This window comes from Podarcis tiliguerta (genome assembly GCF_965153285.1).
Source record: "Podarcis tiliguerta genome assembly, chromosome: 18".
In the NCBI taxonomy this organism is placed as follows: domain Eukaryota; kingdom Metazoa; phylum Chordata; class Lepidosauria; order Squamata; family Lacertidae; genus Podarcis; species Podarcis tiliguerta.
Window position 1 is genome coordinate 6920443 of NC_139551.1, and position 16228 is coordinate 6936670.

Genomic DNA, 16228 nt, shown 5'->3' on the forward strand with positions numbered 1-16228 from the left:
AGCTTGAGCTTGAGTCAATGTATAAACAGAAAGCCAGCTGTATAAACAAGTACTCAAAGCCTTCTCCTTTATCAGTCTGTGATGGCAATGAATGGCCTTGACAGTTCCAGAGTAGAGCAGGGATGGCACGTCTGGGTCTTATCTTACATCCTGACCACAAAGACGCACAGACCTTGTCAAGTCTGGCAAGAGACCCAGGAACGGCGCCAGGAGTTGGTGACCTCTTGCCCCAAGATAAGAGTATAGGAACAGGAACAACCTTTCATGGTCAAGAGTGCTGGAACAGGAATAACTGTTTATGGTCATGGATGTCAACTTACGTGTATAAGCTGACGTGGTTGGATTCCTGAGGAAGGGGGGAGAGGGTGCCTGGAGGATATATATAAGGTAAAGGTAAAGGTACCCCTGCCCGTATGGGCCAGTCTTACCAGACTCTAGGGTTGTGCGCCCATCTCACTCAAGAGGCCGGGGGCCAGCGCTGTCCGGAGACACTTCCGGGTCACGTGGCCAGTGTGACAAGCTGCATCTGGCGAGCCAGAGCCGCACACGGAAACGCCGTTTACCTTCCCGCTAGTAAGCGGTCCCTATTTATCTACTTGCACCCGGGAGTGCTTTCGAACTGCTAGGTTGGCAGGCGCTGGGACCGAACGACGGGAACGCACCCCGCTGCGGGGATTCGAACCGCCGACCTTTCGATTGGCAAGCCCTAGGCACTGAGGCTTTTACCCACAGCGCCACCTGCGTCCCTATGGAGGATATATATACTGCATGAAATTTCTCATTTCTTTGGACTTGCTGTAGACTGACCGCGCAAGTGCCTTCTGCTATCCAGAGAGCAGAATAAACTCTTTCTCTGAACCAAACCTTGGTGTCATTTGACTTCCTTTCTCCCTCCCGAGAGCAACGCAGACCTCACCAGTCAGTAAAGTCTAATAAGGCTACCCTCCTCCTCCTCCTCCTCCTCTCCTCCCTGCATCAGCTCCAGGATTTTCCTGGCCCCGGAGCACCGCTGGGCAGTCAGCTGAGTGGCCGGGTGCCCTCGCTCCTGGCTCGATTTGGGTCACGGGGATTTGTGTCAGCGGTTCCCTCAGTTGACGCGCTGGGCGTCCCCAGTTCCCCCTTAGAAGTGGCGGTATCTATAGTCCAGCACTTTCCCCCGAAACTTAGTAAAAACATGTGTTTCAGAGAAGGTAAGGGTAAAGGACCCCTGGACAGTTAAGTCCAGTCCAAGGCGACTGTGGGGTTGCAGCGCTCATCTCGCTTTCAGGCCGAGGGAGCCGGCGTTTGTCCACAGACAGCTTTCCGGGTCATGTGGCTAGCAGGACTAAACCACTTCCGGTGCAACGGGACACCGTGACGGAAACCAGAGCGCACGGAAACACCGTTTACCTTCCTGCCACAGCGGTACCTATTTATCTACTTGCGCTGGTGTGCTTTCGAACTGCTAGGTTGGCAGGAGCTGGGGCAGAGCGAAGGGAGAATTTGACCCTGCTAGTTGCAGGGGTTTGTGTGTACCACCCCCCAGGCCAGCGACATTGGTTGGTGTGCAGGTGAGCATGGTTTGAAGATGATGGCTTCAGGGAATAACATGGCCCACACAGTTACACAGGACAGGAAGACAAGACACCTGTCCCTAGGTGTTTGCAGTCTAAAACTTGATCCAGATTCCAGACCATTGGGTGGGGGGTGGGGGGAGGAAGTGGAGAGAGAAGAAAATAGAAAAAGAAAATGAGATTATTTCGGGTCCCTGGACTTAGTCAATCAGTAAGATATGGAGGATCTGGCTTGAATCCTCCAGGTCATACTGGGTTGGGTGTAAGTCCCATTAAATGCATCAGATTCCACTATTAGAGGCTGCCTCAAAGCTTGTAAGTTAAAGGTTGGTTTTTGATTAGAGATTGGTGGATCTCTCCCTTTTATTTCTCATTTTCCCGGTCTTAAGTTTGGTTCTCCACAGTTCCACATCACTTTCCGAAAAGCCCTCGTAAAAATCCATTTGGGTGTGATTTACTCCTAATGCACACATTCCGGCGTGCAATTTTGCTGCAGGTATACCTTTTCGCAAAGCTGTTTATGCACCTTTGTGCATTAGGTTTCTGCTAAGATGTACCTGGCTTGTGCAGGGACGCAGGTGGCGCTGTAGGTTAAACCACAGAGCCTAGGACTTGCTGATCAGAAGGTCGGTAGTTCGAATCCCCACGACGGGGTGAGCTCCCGTTGCTCAGTCCCACCTCCTGCCAACTTAGCAGTTCGAAAGCACGTCAGAGTGCAAGTAGATAAATAGGTACCACTCCGGCGGGAAGGTAAACGGTGTTTCCGTGCGCTGCTCTGGTTTGCCAGAAGCTTAGTCCTACTGGACACATGACCCGGAAGCTGTACGCCGGCTCCCTCAGCCAATAAAGCGAGATGAGCGCCGCAACCCCAGAGTTGTCTGCGACTGGACCGAATGGTCAGGGGTCCCTTTACCTTTACCTGCTTATGCGCACTTTACTCCAGTGTATGCCTTGCCGTACCCCTTACCTGGCTGGAGAACTGCTTTGCCATATTGGGAGGACTGTGATTTTGAGGGAACAAGGCAGTCTTTCAGATGTTGGGAAGCCAAGCCATTGAGGGCTATAAGCAGTAACGTTTAAAGCCCAAGCTGGGCACCGAATCGAACTGGCAACCCATTGGAACCATCCACAAGGGGGCAGAGTCTGTGGGAGATCAGTTCTTGGGTTAAAAAAAACTCCCTCTCCTCTCAACCCTTGTGGGAGTTAGTGTCTCACTCAGAGCTCTCCGTGGTCCTGAAACATCTGAGCCTCTGCTTTGTGGATGTGGAATGTTGACTGACACTTGGAAAAAGATAAGTCTAGGAATGGAGTATCCTGGCCAAAGATGTGGCTGGTTAGCTAGATTTGCCCCACTTGCATTCAAACAATAACAGGACCTCAGGCAGGATTTCTGGATCACAGATGGATTTTCTCTGCTCTTCTGAGTTTTCTTCTTCTTCTTCCTCCTCCAAACTATGAATAAACTCCCAGCGTGATCTATGGAATGAGGAGCAAAGACTTTGAGGAGCAAGGATGCCGGATAGACAGTTGCCTAGCAACAGATGCAGGCATCTCCCTCTTTGGTTCCCCATCCCCACCTCCTCCTCCTCCTTCTCCGAAGGGACATCTCAGGCTGCGCAGAGGCCCTTAGAGCAACTGCCTACCCCCCGCACACACACACACCCGCCAGCCCTTCCCAATTAACTGGACCTCAAAGTCCTCCTTCCGTGGATGTCTAAGGAAAAAGAGCCAAATGAGGCCTTGTTTTTCTTCTACACACCGCCAAGGCACTGGTAGCAAAAATGGGCTCCTGGAGCTGCCGAGCCTTCAAGGGGCCTCTGAGAGTCAAAGAAAGGGGTGTTTTCAAGATAAGAAGAGCCAGCACTGAACAAATTGGGAGAGAGGGGAGATATCTGAAGGGTGACCTAGATTCACCGAGAGGAGCCTAGCATGGAATGTGGGGGGAGGTGATGTGGGCGCAGGCAAAATATTCCTAAAGATAATCTTTTTTCTAAGGCTGCTTATTATAAAGGAAGGAGGGAAGGGAGGGAGGGGGCAAGCAGGAAGCACAGAATGGAGAGGGGGGGAGGGAAGGAAGCTGGCAAGAAGGCAGGGAGGATCGTCTGTCTGCTCAATGGCAGAGCAGGAGGTCCCAGGTTGACTCCACCTTGGCTGGATTGCCATCGTGACACCAGGAAGGAGAGGGAATCTGCCCACCCAGAGCTGCTGAGAAGCAGTTGGTAGAGCTCTTCATCTCAGGGTTGTGGGTTCAAGCCCCGGGTTGGGTGAAAGATGAAGAAGAAGAAGAAGAAGAAGAAGAAGAAGAAGAAGAAGAAGAAGAAGAAGAATAGTAGTAGTAGTAGTAGTAGTAGTAGTAGTAGTTTGGATTTGATATCCCACTTTATCACTACCCGAAGGAGTCTCAAAGCAGCTAACATTCTCCTTTCCCTTCCTCCCCCACAACAAACACTCTGTGAGATGAGTGGGGCTGAGAGACTTCAGAGAAGTGTGACTGGCCCAAGGTCACCCAGCAGCTGCATGTGGAGGAGCGGGGAAGAGAACCCGGTTCACCAGATTATGAGTCCACCGCCCTTAACCACTACACCACACTGGCTCCCACACTGATAGCTAGGGATGATGGGAATTGTAGTCCGGCCCTCCAGATGTTTGGGACTACAATTCCCATCATCCCCAACCAATGGTCCTGATGAAGAAGAGAAGAAGAGTTTGGATTTGATATCCCGCCTTTCACTCCCTTTAAGGAGTCTCAAAGCGGCTCACATTCTCCTTTCCCTTCCTCCCCCACAACAAACACTCTGTGAGGTGAGTGGGGCTGAGAGACTTCAGAGAAGTGTGACTGGCCCAAGGTCACCCAGCAGCTGCATGTGGAGGAGCGGGGAATCAAACCCAGTTCACCAGATTACAAGTCCACCGCTCTTAACCACTACACCACACTGCATTGCAGCGGCTTGGACTCGGTGGCTCTCACAGCCCCTTCCAACTCTATGATTCCATGAAACGGAAATTTATTACCTGTATTATGCCTAGAGACAGAGGGTGGGAAACTCTGGGCCATAGTCATGCTTTGGGGCTGAGAGCAAGGCAGAGAGCTGATGGCTGCAGAGAATGGGAGATATCTGAGACCATATAACACCGGTCTTGAAAGACCAACATTGGCTCCCAGTACATTTCCGAGCACAATTCAAAGTGTTGGTGCTGACCTTGAAAGTCCTAAACGGCCTCAGCCTAGTAGACCTGAAGGAGAGTCTCCACCCCCAGCCCGGACACGGAAGTCCAGCTCTCAGGGCCTTCTGGAGGTTCCCTCCCTGTGAGATGTGAGGTTGCAGGGAACCAGACACAGGGCCTTCTCGGTAGTGGCACCCGCCCTGTGGAACACCCTTCCGTCAGATGTCAAGGAAATGAACAACTATCTGACTTTTAGAAGACACCTGAAGGCAGCCCTCTTTAGGGAAGCTTTTAGTGTTTGATATTTTATCGTGTTTTTTGTATTCTGTTGGGGACCTCCCAGAGTGGCTGGGGAGGCCCAGCCAGATGGACAGGGTATAAAGTTGTTGTTGTTGTTGTTGTTGTTGTTGTTTTATTGACAGTGATGTCTCCGGTCCCAATGTAAGGATGTGGGAAGCAAGAAAGAGAGTGGACTTGATAACTGAGGCATAAAAAAACAAAACAATTCTGCTTGACATTGTCAGCACCCGGGGCAAGGCAAGTAATTTGCGCCCCCTAACCCGTGGATTTGAGCCCCCTAACCCTAACCCCCAGATGTTGCGCCCGGTGCGGCCGGCCCCCCCTGCACCCCCCCCCCACGCTACGCCACTGCTCCGTACTGCACCTTCAACCTCGGACTGGACTCGGACCTCGCCTCTTGGTTAGCCCTTGGGACCAGCACACCACCAAAGCTGGCATTTCAAGGTGCCACAACTGGCTCTCGTGGGATTCACCAAAGTCCCTTTAGCCCTTTAGCACACGTGCAATTCAGCTGCTGGGGTTTGCGCCAACCTCTCTGCACCCCGGTCGGTGGCAAGGGGCCAAGAGGAGCAGGTGAGCCTGGCGGATGTTGGGGCAGCAACTGTTTGGCATTAGCACAGCAGCTGTTGCTTCTGTTACCACGCAGTGTGTTTGTGAAAGCAAATAAAACTCACCCTGCGAGGCCCCGGACCACCCGCTCCCTCTCTTGTCCGGCGGGAGCCTTGAGAGGGGCTACAGGAGACATCGGGGCTGAGCCTCTGTTATGGAGTCTGTAGCCAAAGAGGATTACGAGAGGCCACTTGCCAATTGCAGGTGCGCCAAAGCGTGGGTTGTACCCAGCGTTATCCCCGCTGAAATTCATGGCCATGGCGAACTTAGGCCTTCTGGTTTCATTGTGGTTTCTTTCCACTTTGGATCAAATCTATGCTTCCAGGTGTCTCCAGAGAAGCAGAAACGGAGCAATGGATCCAAACTACAAGAAAGAAGATTCCACCTAAACATTAGGAAGAACTTCCTGACAGTAAGAGCTGTTTGACAGTGGAATTTGCTGCCAAGGAGTGTGGTGGAGTCTCCTTCTTTGGAGGTCTTTAAGCAGAGGCTTGACAACCATATGTCAGGAGTGCTCTGATGGTGTTTCCTGCTTGGCAGGGGGTTGGACTCGATGGCCCTTGTGGTCTCTTCCAACTCTATGATTCTATGATTCTATAAGAAAGCTGCAGAGATAGCGCGGGATAGTGTGCACCCCGGAAATGATCTCTTTCACCTTCTGCCTTCTGCAAGAAGGTAAAGGGACCCCTGACCATTAGGTCCAGTCATGGCCGACTCTGGGGTTGTGGCGCTCATCTCGCTTTATTGGCCGAGGGAGCCGGCGTACAGCTTCCGGGTCATGTGGCCAGCATGACTAAGCCACTTCTGGAGAACCAGAGCAGCGCACGGAAACGCCGTCTACCTTCCAGCCGGAGCGGTACCTATTGATCTACTTGCACTTTGAGGTGCTTTCAAACTGCTAGGTTGGCAGGAGCTGGGACAGAGCAATGGGAGCTCACCCCGTCAAAGTGCAAGTAGATAACTCCCACTTCAGCGGGAAGGTAAAAGGTGATTCCATGCACTGCTCTGGTTCGCCAGAAGTGGATTCGTCATGCTGGCCACATGACCTGGAGTTTGTACGCCGGCTCCCTCGGCCAATAAAGCGAGATGAGCGCCGCAATCCCAGAGTTGGCCACGACTGGACCTAATGGTCAGGGTTCCCTTTACCTTTAGCTCAACCGCTGCAATGCAGGAAATTTTTCCCTAACCGTATTTGCAAACATTTGCAAGTTTTTACTCCTTGACCACCTTGCAAGGCTGGTTGCATCTCCCATCACTTTAGAGTGATTTGCCCAAGGCCAAGCAGTGTCGTAGCGTGGGTTGTCAGCACCCGGGGCAAGGCAAGTAATTTGCGCCCCCCCTAACCCGGGGCAAGGCAAGTAATTTGCGCCCCCCCCCCCCCGCTGCACTGTCCCTCCCCCAGATAGTCCCTCGCTCTCTCTCCGCACCGCACCGCACGCCTGGCACCCTCCTCTCCACAGTGGGTGTTGACCCGGCGGCTCGGATCGGATTCGCACAGCCAGCACTGCAGTGAGAGAGAGTGAGTGAGCCAGGTAGGGGCAGAGAGCTGCGAGTGCGAGCGCCCCCCCCCCAGATGTTGCGCCCGGTGCGGCCGGCCCCCCCTGCACCCCCCACACTACGCCACTGAGGCCAAGCAATGGTGTGGGTGGCTCAGGGTATGTTGGGGTGAGGGGTTTTTTAGTCCTGCGACAGCTCTGAACCTCCTCTCTGTCTCTCCCCAAGGACAGGCGCTCAGGAGACAAGAGCCCCCGTGGCTTGCGAGAAATGGGACCGAGTGTGGCGTCCTTATTTTTAGCTTGTCAATCCAAATAGATTGCATTTGGCTCCCGCACCTGCCAAAACAGGTGTAGCGGCTCCTCCGGACGGCAGCGTGCCAGTTTAGATATTTCCTTCCTGGCTGAGCCGCGGGTCTGATCCTTCTCCTCCCGCAGCCTCTCTTTCTGTCTCTTCCCCCCCCCCCCCCCGAATTATGGACACATTTTCCGATGTAAAGTGATATCAAAGAGACAAGGGAGGCAGGTGGAGGCAGCGCGAGCAAAGGGGGATGTCTGTATTAAACTGACAGCGATGAGACAAGAGCACAGGAGAAGAAATAGAAGATGTTATTTCCTCCCTCTCCCCCCCCCCCGCGCACCCCCACCTCGCAGCGTTACACAAATACAGAAAATACAGACAAGCTTTGCTCTAATGAATCCACGGCTGGGAAACAGCAGGAGAACTCTGCCCCCTAGTGGCAACTTGGCTCTTTGTCATTTCACTGGGAATTCTAGTTTCCTCTCTGTTTCGAGGTGTTCACTTAAACAGGTAACGAGAGCCGAAAATGGAAGAGTTACGGCTGTCCACGCCTCGACCCAGCTTCTATCCCACTGGTTTTCCTCTGCAAACCATATGTACCTACCCGGACCCTGAGGTCATCTTCTGCGGCCCTCCTTCGTGTGCCTCCTCCTCAAGAGGTCCGGAGGGTGGCCACACGAGAACAGGGCCTTCTCTGCAGTGGCTCCCCATCTGTGGAAGGCTCTCCCCAGGGAAACACAGTAATAATAATAAGGTGTAGAAACAGGAATCTGGAAAAACAAAGGAAGTGGTTTATACAGGTTTAGGCTAATGGGTGGCGCTGTGGGTTAAACCACATAGCCTAGGATTTGCCAATCAGAAGGTCGGTGGTTCGAATCCCCGCAATGACGGGGTGAGCTCCCGTTGCTCGGTCCCTGCTCCTGCCCACCAAGCAGTTCGAAAGCACACCAGTGCAAGTAGATAAATAGGTACCGCTCCGGCGGGAAGGTAAACAGCGTTTCCGTGCGCTGCTCTGGTTCGCCAGAAGTGGCTTAGTCCTGCTGGCCACATGACCCGGAGTTTGTACGCCGGCTCCCTCGGCCAATAAAGCGAGATCAGCGCCGCAACCCCAGAGTCGGCCACGACTGGACCTAATGGTCAGGAGTCCCTTTACCTTTAAACTAAAAGCCAAAAGTGTTTAGGTATAACACCAGTTGATACAGGATGGGGGAAATTGGGGAGGGGGGTGACGCCCTGTTGTCACAGAACAAATTCAGCAAACAGAAACCAAGTACAGTGGAACCTCGGTTTTTGAACATAATCCATTCCGGAAGACCGTCCGACTTCCAAAACGTTCGAAAACCGAGGCGCAAAGGGCGGTCTGCAATTTCAATGGAGTAAATTGGGTTGTGGGACTCAGCGGAAGCCGTTCGACTTCCAAGGCACGTTCAAAAACGGAAGCAATTGCTTTCGGGTTTTCAGCGTTCAAAAACCAAAACGTTTGGCTTCCAAGACATTCGAAAACCAAGGTACCACTGTAACTGGATTTCAGGACTTTGAACTCCACAATTCTATGAATGATTCTTTAAACCTCTATATCAGATCCCCAACTCTTTTATTTTGTCCCTGATAAAGGAGAACCCCTTTGCCATTCTGAACGCCGGTGTGCTCCAGCTACGCACCCTTTCATTTAGAACAGACTTCCCCTTCCCTTGCAAATTTGAATTGCCTTCCAGGTTTAGAAGTTTAAATTGGTCAAATGGCATAGTTTAAAATTCTTCATCTGGTCTAGCAGTGGCTAAAAGATTAATATATACTCAGAAAGTCGTGGAAGTAGCTCACAGAGAGCACTGGTAAGCCTTCTCTCTCTCAGCTCGGTTTCATCCAAAGCTTCCCTTCTTAATCTCGCCTTTAATCCGCCATAAACCTCCGGTTTTAATCCGTTTAAACACGACTGCTCCAAATTAGTTTTGCTTTCCGCTCTTTCTCTTTTCTGCAATGTGTAGCTCGGGGGTTCTCGGCGCAGTGGCGTAGCGTGGGTTGTCAGCACCCGGGGCAAGGCAAGTAATTTGCGCCCCCCCCCCCGCTGCACTGTCTCTCCCCCAGATAGTCCCTCGCTCTCTCTCCGCTCCGCACCGCACGCCTGGCACCCTCCCCTCCACAGTGGGCGGCAACCCGGCGGCTCGGATCGGATTCGCACAGCCAGCCCTGCAGTGAGAGAGAGTGAGTGAGCCAGGTAGGGGCAGAGAGCTGCGAGTGCGAGCGCACCCCCCCCCAGATGTTGCGCCCGGTGCGGCCAGCCCCCCCTGCACCCCCCACGCTACGCCACTGTCTCGGCAGCAGCATCAACACAAGACATCTGAAGCACGGCCGAAGCGCGAGATTTTTTTCTTCGAAGAACCTTGGGATCTGTAGTTTATCCGCCCCCCACAGAGCTACAAATCACAGCACCTTTAGCAAGCAACAGTTCCTAGGATTCCATGGGAGAAGCCATGTGCTTTAAATATACTGTGTAAATGTCAGTCTTTCCCAGTTCCTAATGGAGATGCTAGGGCATGGGTAGGCAAACTAAGGCCCGGGGGCTGGATCCGCCCCAATCGGCTTCTAAATCCGGCCCCTGGGCGGTCCGGAAATCAGCATGTTTTTATATGAGTAGAATGTGTCCTTTTATTTAAAATGCATCTCTGGGTTATTAGTGGGGCGTAGGAATTTGTTCATTTCCCCCCCCCCCCAAAAAAAAATAGTCCAGCCCCCCACAAGGTCTGAGGGACAGTGGATCGGCCCACTGCTGAAAAAGTGTGCTGACCCCTGTGTTGTTGTTTAGTCGTTCAGTCGTGTCCGACTCTTTGTGAGCCCATGGACCAGAGCACGCCAGGCACTCCTGTCTTCCACTGCCTCTCGCAGTTTGGTCAGACTCATGTTTGTAGCTTTGAGAACACTGTCCCACCATTTCGTCCTCTGTCGTCCTCTTCTCCTTGTGCCCTCCATCTTTTCCAACATCAGGGTCTTTTCCAGGGAGTCTTCTCTTCTCCTGAGGTGGCCAAAGTCTTGGAGCCTCAGCTTCAGGATCTGTCCTTCCAGTGAGCACTCAGGGCTGATTTCCTTAAGAATGGAGAGGTTTGATCTTCTAGCAGTCCATGGGACTCTCAAGAGTCTCCTCCAGCACCATAATTCAAAAGCGTCAATTCTTCGGCGAAAAAATAAACAGTAAGGTTCCACTCCTCATGCTTCTGGATAAACACTGAATTAAATTGTAATGCAGCTTGGTGGTGGACGGGGGGGGGGGGGGGGCCTTCAAAATTAGCAGGAAAGCTGCTAATTTGCATCTCAGATCCTAGTTACAAAGTACTGGATGAGACAGATTCCCTCCACGGGAGGGTGGTTGAAGAGACTTTGTCCAACAATGCTAATGAAGAGATTTTAGGAAGAGCTATAAATGGAACTGCTTGGAACAATGGTGCCTAAAAAAAACATTTAAAAGAAGAAGAGATTTCCTGCTCTAATAGAATTAAAACCCCGGGAATCCAAGACAGGAAGTTCTGGTGATTGTTTAAGTTGCACAGCGTGACCCGGGCTGATCTTGGAGGCTGCATGAGGACTCAACTCTTAGGAGTTCCTAGCATTTGCTTGTACTTCTGCAACTTCCTTTTCACATCTGTAAAAGCCATATATGAACGCTGTGCCTCCTTCTGGCAAGCTGGTGCCAAATGTCTGGCTCTGCTTTGCTTTGATGGTGACACGGAAACTACAACTAATTCAGAATGCAGCAGCTAGACTGGTGACTGGGAGCAGCCGCGGAGACCCTATAACACCGGTCCTGAAAATCCTACATTGGCTCCCAGTACGCTTCCGAGCACAATTCAAGGTGGGCTTGACCTAGAGGAGGGGAATTTCAAAAGTTTTTATAAGGTCTTGCACACCATTGTTCTGGGTCTTTCCTCTCTCCTGCGAGTGAGGGGAACACCCTGCTGCAACAGTACAATAAAGGCCAAGCCTACAGGCTGCTGATTTGCTACAATTACTCTGGTTGGTGTCTTTACTTTTTGTCCAAGGGAGCCCTCGGATTTTTCCGGTAACAGCTGTAAGCTCCCAACAGTTTAACTGCAACCCAAAAGGCACACTTCCCCATTCTCATCCGAGACAGGGATGCCAGCGAAAATCTATGCATCGTTTGTCTGAAGCTGGGTCCTTGGAGCCCAAATAGCACAAGCTGAGGCCGAAGGATAAATCCGGCCATGTTCACAATCCACGTGGATTTGTTGAGCTGGAAGGAGTCTCAAGGGTCATCTAGTCCAACCCCCTGCAAAATAATTCCTGGCATCCAACCTCCTGATAAAAGCACCTGCAGTTCTGAAGCTGAGCCCGGTCGAGAAGGGGTAAAGTTACTTCTAGGTTGCTTCCCCGAGATCTACCCCTCAGAGACAAGGGAAGGAAATTAAGAATAAGACCAACAGTTAAGGACCACTGGTATGAAATTTACGGCATGTAATGCCTTAAGAGAAAATATTATGAAAATGATATATAGATGGTACATGACACCAGTCAAGCTAGCTAAAATCTATCATTTGCCCGATAATAAATGTTGGAAATGTAAAGAAATTGAAGGCACATTCTTCCACCTTTGGTAGACGTGCCCAAGGATTAAGACCTTCTGGGAAATGATCTATAATGAAATGAAAAAGGTGTTTAAATACACCTTCCCAAAGAAATCAGAGGCCTTTCTCCTGGGCATGGTCGACCAACAGGTGAAAAAGAAGGATAGAACCTTTTTTATGTATGCCACGACAGCAGCAAGAGTACTCATCGCACAGCATTGGAAGACACAAGAGCTACCCACGCTGGAAGAATGGCAGATGAAGGTAATGGACTACATGGAACTGGCGGAAATGACTGGCAGAATCAGAGACCAGGGAGAAGAGACGGTGGAAGAAGACTGGAAGAAATTCAAAGATTATCTACAGAAATATTATAAGATAAATGAATGTTAGAATGACATCAGATTGAATGTAAAAGGTTATTAGCAAAAAGTTGTAAAATTAAAAGATTCAATATTATATTAAGGAGATTATGTTATATTAAGTTACCAAAATAAAGATAATGATCAATTAAGACAGAGGGAAGGGATTTGCTGATTAAATATAAGATCTGGAATACAGTGAAGGGAGGTATGGGGAAGTCGGGGAAATAAGTAAATGCAAGAAATATTATAAAGATGGAATTGTTTTTATTATTGCTTTTTTATGTTTTTTGTTGTTCTGTGTTTTTGCAATTTTGTACTTTTCTGCTTTTTCTGTTGTTTCTCTTTTGTTTTATTTTTTGTGTAAAAAACTTAATAAAAATATTTTTTAAAAAAAAAAAATAAGACCAACAGAAGACAAAGTAAAGTGGAGGTACAATTTTGAAGAAGATCTCCAGAAGGGACATGGAAATGAGTTAAGAGCCTCGGACATAAGATCACCTGGTTGATGATCTAGATGGAACAGACAGAAAGGACTGACAGAACTCGGGGCCAGGATGAAGAGACGGTGGGTGAAGTTTGGCAGAATTTTTTTTAAAAAAAAAATTTGGAGAAGTATTGTAAAATTAATGACTGTTAGGAAAATCTTGGAACGAAACTATTAGGCTTTAGTAGAAATGTTATAAGGAGTTATGTACAAATAACTTTTTAAATGCTAAGGTTTTTTTCTTTTTAGGGTGAGATAAGGTTAAAATAAATTAAGATAATTAAAGGACAGAATATAGTGAAAGATGGAAAGGATTTGCTGAGAAAATGAATAATTAGAATACAAAAGAGGGAGGTGTGAGGAGGTCAAGGAAATAAGTTAACGAAGATAAGAACATGGAATTATTGGATTTGTTTTTAAATTTATTTTTTTGTTTTTATTTTTGATGTTGGTGTATAGTATTCTCTTTTTATACTTTTTTTATTGATCTGTATTGTTAATTCTGCTTGTTTGCTTTTCTTGTCTTTCTTTCTTTCTTTTCTTTTGTAACTTTAAATTCCCAGTAAATATTATTTTTTAAAAAAAAGTTCTGAAGCTGAGGCTACCAGATTTGCAAACCGATAGCTGAACCGAAACACAGTCACGTTCAGAAATTTGCACTTGTCTGATTGCGGCAATGAGGTTTTCCAGCCAAGTCATGGGTGCAAGAATCCATATACTGTACTAGGTAAAGCGTGCCGAAGAGTGCATATATTAGTGAAAATAACCTACGAGATGCATCCTTATTAGGGGAAACTGCCTTGCAAAGATGTTCATTTTGGAGAGAATAGCATTCAGAGATGTGCACATTAGGGTGAATTCGCGTTACAATGCCAGCGAATTTTCATTAGGGCTTCTCTCTTATTATAAAGGTTTGCAAACTGATAGGGAAACGTGGAACGAAAGGCGAACAAAAATGCATATACTGGGCTGAAAGCGTGCATAGGAATGCATATAACACACAGTATAGCATTATATTAGGGGGAAATACTTTTTTGAAAAAAAAGTATACATTCAGCAAATTTGCAGCAGCCGGAAAGTTCTGCAAGACCGCCATCTGCTGGCAAGAAATGAGTTAGGCCAATTTGCTCACAAGATGTGCTTAAAGTTTCAGGAAGCTCAGTTGAATGCAATGAGGCTCACATACAGTGGTACCTCGAGTTAAGTACTTAATTCGTTCCGAGGTCCGTACTTAACCTGAAACTGTTCTTAACCTGAAGCACCACTTTTGCTAATGGGGCCTCCTGCTGCCGCCGCACCGCCAGAGCACAATTTCTGTTCTCACCCTGAAGCAAAGTTCTTAACCTGAAGCACTATTTCTGGGTTAGCGGAGTGTGTAACCCGAAGCGTGTGTAACCCGAGGTACCACTCTATAGGATTATTCCATGGAGAATGAGAGCATTTTGGGTCTGTTTCACCTCCCCTGAGAGAGGCAGGATAATGATGATGATGATGAATTTATACCCCACCCATCTGACTGTGTTTCCCCAGCCACTCTGGGTGGCTTCCAACAAAAGATTAAAATACAATAATTCATCAAATATTAAAAGCTTCCCTGAGTAGGGCTGCCTTCAGATGCCTTCTAAAAGTCAGGTAGTTGCTTATTTCCTTGACATCTGATGGGAGGGCGTTCCACAGGGCGGGTGCCACCACCGAGAAGGCCCTCTGCCTGGTTCCCTGTAACCTCACTTCTCGCAGGGAGGAAACCGCCAGAAGGACCTCGGAGCTGGACCTCAGCGTCCAGGCTGGACGATGGGGGTGGAGACGCTCCTTCAGGTATATTGGGCCGTTTAGGGCTTTCAAGGTCAGCACCAACCCTTTGAATTGTGCTCGGAAACGTACTGGGAGCCAATGTAGGTCTTTCAGGACCGGTGTTATATGGTCTTGGCGGCCGCTCCCAGTCCCCAGTCTAGCTGCTGCATTCTGGATTAGTTGTAGTTTCCGAGTCACCTTCAAAGGCAGCCCCACGTAGAGCGCATTGCGTAGTCCAAGCGGGAGATAACTAGAGAATAGGGCCCAGTAGTTATGAATCGAAAGGTTGCGTCTCATTTGTGAAACATTTTATGTTGGCATCAAACCATAAGTCGTATGCACTTAGCCATGAGTCTGTTAAAATATGGCTTCATCTGACAAACACCAACAAAAGGGGCAAATAACCTGAAGTAAATAAGTATAAAGGGGCAAATAACCTGAAGTAAATAAGTATGCGGGGACGTGGGTGGCGCTGTGTGTAAAACCTCTGCGCCTAGGGCTTGGCGATCGAAAGGTCAGCGGTTCGAATCCCCGCGGCGGGTTGCGCTCCCGTCGTTCGGTCCCAGCGCCTGCCAACCTAGCAGTTCGAAAGCACCCCCGGGTGCAAGTAGATAAATAGGGACCGCTTACTAGCGGGAAGGTAAACGGTGTTTCCGTGTGCTGCGCTGGCTCACCAGAGCAGCTTCGTCATGCTGGCCACGTGACCCGGAAGTGTCTGCGGACAGCGCTGGCTCCCGGCCTCTAGAGTGAGATGAGCGCACAACCCTAGAGTCTGTCAAGACTGGCCTGTGCGGGCAAGGGTACCTTTACCTTTTTAAATAAGTATGATTTATTCTGAAAGAACATTCAGGAAACTGTGGATCAGCTCCAAGGGTCTTCTGGCGGTTCCCTCCCTGCAAGAAATGAGGTTAGAGGGAACCAGGCAGAGGGCCTTCTCGGTGGTGGCGCCCGCCCTGTGGAACGCCCTCCCACCAGATGTCAAGGAGATAAGTAACTATACAGCCTTTAGAAGACATCTGAAGGCAGCCCTGTACATAGAAGTTTTTATTTATTTGTTTAATAATATTTATTAGACGTTTAATAGTTACAGAAAGAAGAAAAAGAAAAAGAAACAATAAAGAATTTAACAAACAATACATCAAAAATAAAACAAAAAACAATACATCAAAACAACAAGAAAAACAAAAACATTTAAAAATTCCCATATATTTACCTTTCATTTACTTGTTTCATCGACCTCCTCACACCTCCCTTTTTTGTGTTCTAGTTCAATTTAGCTATTTCAGCAAATCTTTTCCATCTTTCTCAATCTTTTTTTTGTTCTATGATTTATCTTAACACAATCTAAATTTTCCACTTTAGTCCATTAACAAACAGTTTTTGCTTAATTCCTTATAGCATTTCTGCTAAAACCATGTAACTCCATTCCAGCATTCTTCTAACATTCATTAATTTTGCAGTTCTGTTTATTAGATTGGAATTTGGATAACTTTCTAAATGTTGATAGGAGAATAAGGTTTAAATGCATTAATGATAATTAAGCGAGTAAGTAGTGAAAGATGGGAAGAACTTGCTGACTTAATTAATAAATTG